Source organism: Rhipicephalus sanguineus, chromosome 6 (assembly GCF_013339695.2).
Source record: "Rhipicephalus sanguineus isolate Rsan-2018 chromosome 6, BIME_Rsan_1.4, whole genome shotgun sequence".
Classification (NCBI taxonomy): domain Eukaryota; kingdom Metazoa; phylum Arthropoda; class Arachnida; order Ixodida; family Ixodidae; genus Rhipicephalus; species Rhipicephalus sanguineus.
In genome coordinates this window covers 156601378-156607377 of record NC_051181.1, presented here as the reverse complement: position 1 = coordinate 156607377, position 6000 = coordinate 156601378, and positions in this window count along the sequence as shown.

Below are 6000 nucleotides of genomic sequence, written 5' to 3'. Positions count from 1 at the left end.
TATCATGATGATGTGACATTTGAGCAATCTCCTCTTGCATCTATATGTTTATGCTTTGTGTAATTACGGTATTATTGTTCCGTGGTTTTGTGTTGTTTTAAACATCAATTTCTGGTTTTGATGTATTTTCTACTTTTAAAAAACACTTGTTTCAGGTCACATAACTGTGCTCCCCCTCTCTCCTTCTCCTACGGACCCTTCTTCCCCAAGGCCTTCTTGACAGCCTGTAGGGTACCTGTAAACAAATAGTTTCACATTAACCTGATGCATCCAACGGTAAAGAATTAAAGCAATGGTCAGGCTTATAGCAGCACAACACGGAGCAGATAAAAATAGATAAAACTAAGAGGTCGCAGATCAAGTCTTGCCAGCAAAAGTACATTAGAAGGGAGAATCTAATGGTCGTTCTGTTTGTCTTGCTTAAAGAACAGAGCATACGTCTTCCTTAAGACCGCCAAATAGCTTACTGAGCCTGGCTGCTCGATGGCTCGGAATGCCGGCGCCTAAACCCCGCGATTCCGCTAACGCTCTTTCGCGCGTACTTTCGCACGCAGAAATAAGGTTACGTATACGAGCAAGTGGTAAAAATAGCATATCGGAGGCGTGAACTTGGAACTGTGACGGCCCCAGACATATCAAACAACAAGGACAATGGTGGGGCAAAGTAATGTCGATTATCGTGAACATTTTTCATGATTGCCTTGAGAAATTCTTCACTCGTTTAGGACAAGTTGACTGGAAAAAACCCATCCGTTGGCTAAGTTCCCTAAAAAATAAGGCAAATTACGGGAGAGAGAGGCAAGCAAGCAGAGGCAGGGAGGTTAACCAGACGCACGTCCGGTTTGCTACCCTGCACTGGGAAAAGAGATAAATGGACGAAAAGGGAGAAAATTGAAGTTGCCGGTACACTTTTATACAGCATATATTCTGGTCCGGGTGCGCTTCCTTGTATGAAGCAAGTTTTTCGGTACTACGCCGTAACACTTTGCAGTTGTTGAATATTTTCTTCAATGTTATGTTTCCATTTTGCCCCCAAAGTTGTTCACGCGCTTTGAGAAAACCGCAGACGAGCTTGCACTACTGTGCAAGGACATCTTAAAAGACGTTCTCAAGTATGTACAAACTACATCGTAATACTTACTGTTTACCTAAAGGTAAACAGCCACAAGTAAGTGAATTGGTTCAGAGTCCTGCTACTTCTGGGCTTGCTTTGACATGCTTAACAGCCACTGATTAACACTTAGTTCATTAATTAAGTAATGTACCTTAAGCTATGCTTCATTCGTACAATTTTTTAAATGAGCATTAACCTGAGGTTCTCAGTTTGCTAAGATTCAGGCGGCAAATTCTGGCTCAAGCTATGTCGGTGAACTGCACCAGCATGTGAAAAAAAAAAAAGAGAGCGAACGACACTAATAACAAGTTATCGGCTGCAAGGGTGGGAAATTTCGCCCTTACCATAAGGAAAGGCGCATATGTAATTTATTTGTAAGATTGTGAAGCTCTACACTTGTTTAATTTATAACTGACTCTACGGGTAATGCATATCTTGCATGCAAGGTTTGCCACAGACGCGATCCCAGAACACGCAGGAAACATGCAAAGCACAAATTCAGTATATACGTCTGCTCATGAATCAAGTGCGTTGAAGCGAATACATTAAGTATATGGTGGGAAAAAGCTAGTGACACAATCATTTAGGAGAAAAAAAGTATAGCATGCGAAAGCCTGAAAGACGCATTAATTTTTTTTTTCGCAGTGCAGTTCCCAGGCAGAAGTAAAGTCGTGATTTCAGACTTTACCATCAGTAATGTCGCCGTACATTGTGAATTTTATGACTGCATAAGGAACTCGACTCTAACTAGCGACTACATTAGCGCGAAATCTCAGCATTGCATTTTTGTTCTGCTCAGTTTTAGTGCACGCCGAGCGTTGAACTGCTGGAGGGCAGCTGTACGCTGTTGCCTTTTAATCCCGCTAGTGTTGAGTAACGTCCAATCTATGCAGCAAGAATCAAAGGCTGATCAGGTCTCAGAAGCACTATGCGCTTGCGCCGCAGGGGTTACGACAGCAACATTGCCTCATATACGCACGACCGGATTAAGAAGGAAAAGAACTTTCCAGCAGAGCGCACCTGTTCTCTCGGAATCAGAAACTCTACAAGCACTTTTTCCCAAGAGAGCACCGTATCTATGCCATTTCGCTGAACGTTATTGTTGTTGTAGTTTTCCGCAAAACTACAGCTCAAGTGGAGGACGAGGAACAAGATGAAGTCTTTCGTCTTCTTGTCACAGTTCAGCGCATAAGAAGTCGACACGGATTCGCTCTCCTTTTGAGCGGATATGCTAGCGACATACTGTGTACTGTGTACAGAGAAAGCTTAAAACAGTATTTCTTCAATCAATCAATCAATCAATCAATCAATCAATCAATCAATCAATCAATCAATCAATCAATCAATCAATCAATCAATCAATCAATCAATCAATCAATCAATCAATAGGAACTTCAAGATTGCATTGTCAGCATATATGGAGATCGAGAGGATGAGGAAATATACATATTGCATCAAATTCACTTCATTTTCTTGTAGACCTTATAGCAGTGGTGTGATATTATGGATAAATATATAACAAAAGAAATCAAAGGTGTCACCATAGTTCTAACTTGGTAAGAAACTTCGCACATATTAAAAAAAAAAAAAAATCTGTTTTTGTCATGTGACTGCAACATGTTGATAATGGAAGGCACTTTAGGTTTTAGGTACTCGACAATAGGGTGGTTTGAAATGTATGAATGCGAGGACGTGCCGCGGGTTGTGATAAGCGGGATAGAAGGACAATCTACGGTGAGACATTAGGTGACTAATAGCAGAGCCTATGGATATAAAAAAATAGCAAATAGAGTAGCCGCGTGTTTCGCCCTCTTTTTCCAAGTTCGCGTTAAGTCACGCTGCTTCTGCCATGCTCACTGTTATTTAAAATTTATTCGCGTGAAATATGCGTAGGCTACATTGCGGCCAAATAAAGCACGCAGTTTACTTAGCAGCAATGGACCGAGAGTAGAATGGCAAGAGAAAAATTATTTGACAACGTTGTTATGTGCAGTCGAGGCACCTGATTCGGTCCCGCCATGCCACCATGTCGGCGGGTCGGGATAACCTGTGTTGGCTCCAATAATGACAATTTTATATTGCTGCTTTGCACCCTCCTTCTCTATGTCTTGTTTATTTCGCAGTGCGCGCAATCGAAAAGCGCGCCAATACCAGTAAGCAGTGAAGATGAACAAGCGAAAGGTTTTTCACTGATGGAAGCCCTTAAGGCGACTAAAAAATTGCTCTTGAGGTATACTGAGCTAACTATAGCGTAGCTGTAGGGCCTCTTCTCCTGTTCACAATACAAAAAAATCAAACTTTCCATTTCTCTTTTGACGCTTCTTTGTCTTTTGGGAGCGTCGACTGCCATCTAATTCTTCGTCCACTGCCCAGTTAAGGTGAAAACTTCAGCGCAAACCAGGACGAACAACAAAGAAGAGATGAGACAAGCACTGGCGCTGACAAGAACACCGGCAGTGCTGGTTTTATATCTTCTTTGTGGTCCGTCCTGCTTTGCGCTGAAGTTTTCGCCTTAAACGTTATTTACCAACTAGGCCCAACCAAAGATTTATTCAAGTTCACGGTCCAGTCGCCCCATCGTGGGCCGTTACTATTTCATTCAACAGCAGGCGACGCTACAGCCGGTTTGTTGCTTGCGCGGCCTTTGTCAGCGATTCCGAAGTAGTGATTCCTTAGTGCTTCCATTAGCTTTCACAGTAGCAATAGAGAGCGATTGAGGCTCGCTGCGACTTATTATTAATCGTAAGATGAAAACTTAGAGATCTGGATTAGGTTGCGAGAGCCGATGTTACTATAGAATTGTATTGTGTATTTCCCAGATAATTTTATCAGTGAAAAATGCTGTCGTGATTGCTGGCTTGAGATAACTTCTTTATTAGCCAATTTCTTGACAATAATGGTACCACACTGAGCTCACCATTTGCATTATACACCTTCATCTCTTGGATGTGGCTGCAATGATCAGTGTAACATTGCTTCTATTTATGCGACATGCAAACAAATGACTAAAAACTTACGAGACAACATGCTTATGGCGCACTTGCGCGCTAGTTGATTGGTCATTGTGGCTTATGGTAGAGCGCATACCATACACATGGGGGGGGGGGGGGGGAACAGACAGGCAGAAGGCAGGGAGGTTAGCCAGAAAAAGCTTCCGGTTGGATACCCTGCAATGGGGGATTGGGGAAGGGGAGTAGAAAGATGAGAGAGGAGTGCGGATGTAAGAAGAAGAGGAAGAAAAAAGATAGAACAGTGAATTCACTGCAGCGTGCGGGACGGCCCACAATTGAGTCGACTGCACAAGCACATCGTCCTCAAAAAGCACAAGAGTGCCTTCACTGTCTTGTGGGCTGACGAGAGATGGAAGCGGTGTTCTAGCGCTCTCTACGTAGACAAACAAAAAACGTAAGTTTTTAACTTCAACTTAGAGTTGCAGTTCAACACTTACGTTTTTTCTTTGTACTGTGTCGTCCTTATCTACGGCGCGTGGACATATCACAACCCAATAGATGGCAGCGCATAGTGATGACATTCTTGCAAGTATTGCACTAGAAAATAAATACGGCCGCTGCTTATGTGTTTTGTTTGAGCGAGAGAATCCCCGTACTACTAAAGCTAAAAGCTAAAGCATGCAATACCATTGTCATCCGACGATGTAAGGAAATTGACTCGGCACAAAGCACTAACGACAAATTAACGAATCAGCATCTGGAAAGGCTGAGATGCGCCACTCCTCAAAGAAAGCGAGCACAGAGGAGGAGGGTGATTTCAATATACAGACTAAGGTTTGTCCACAATTCACAAAATAAAAAGCCGTGTTGCCAGACAAATATCCTCAGGAGAGGAGCTCATAATCCCTACACCATTGCAGTCGCACATTCTAGAATGGAGTATTATGTACAAAGCCTCAACGTGAAAGTGGTTGCAAAGCTTCGTAACGCAAACTCCACGCTCCTCGAAGCTAGCGTGATTTTAAGTGGATTATAATGTAGGGGGTGTCCCCACCAGAGTGGCATATCAGAAAATATACTAGACAAAACGAAACCTTTACAAATCAGGCAAGAAGAAAGAACACAATATTAGGGTCTGGCTAAAACACGTTGGCGGGCCAGTTGGTTAGCATCCATGGTAGAGCGAGTAAGCGCAACTTCACTAGAGCGTAGAAAGAAAACAGACACAGTGTTCTGTATCTGTCTGTCTTTTTTTTTCTACGTCCTTGTGAAGTTATGCTTACTCACTCTATGAAGGGTTGCTGACCGCTCGCTGTCCAGGGGTCGTACGCCTACGCGGCCTCCGCAAACTGACACTTGTCATCGTTAGCTGGTCGTCGATAAAAAGCACTGAATATAAATAAAACTCGTTAAATTCAGGACCTGAGGTCACTGCCTCTAGGGCATGCTTGTGAAACCCTGTACACGCTGAAAAATTCAATTATACGCACTGAAAAAAAAGTAAGGTCCCCGAATAACTTCGCGAATCTGTCCTTTTAACTCCAGGAGTTGGAGTAAGCACCATTTTTCCTCGGGCTCTTCTCTCAGCAGGAGGCTGACTTGAAAGCATGCAGAACATCTTGCGTTCGACGCAGCCTGAGGTCAAACAAGGCGCAAGACCTCTTTCAGAGATTTTTTAGCTTCATTAGAAACGATTTCTCTATCTGGTGCGTGAGCGATAGATTTCTGCGAAGCGTTCAATTGAGCGAGGCTGAAGTACCTCGACTGAAGATTACCTGTACGTTGGTATAGTTGGGCAACAGCTCATATGTGTTAAATGCTTGCTCGTGGGTCTGTGTTACTGAAAGGAAAAAAAACTTGATCGTTGCTAAAGGCAAAACAGAAACTTCACCCGTAAGACGAAAACTTAGCGCTTAGTTATTCTGTCTCTATTTG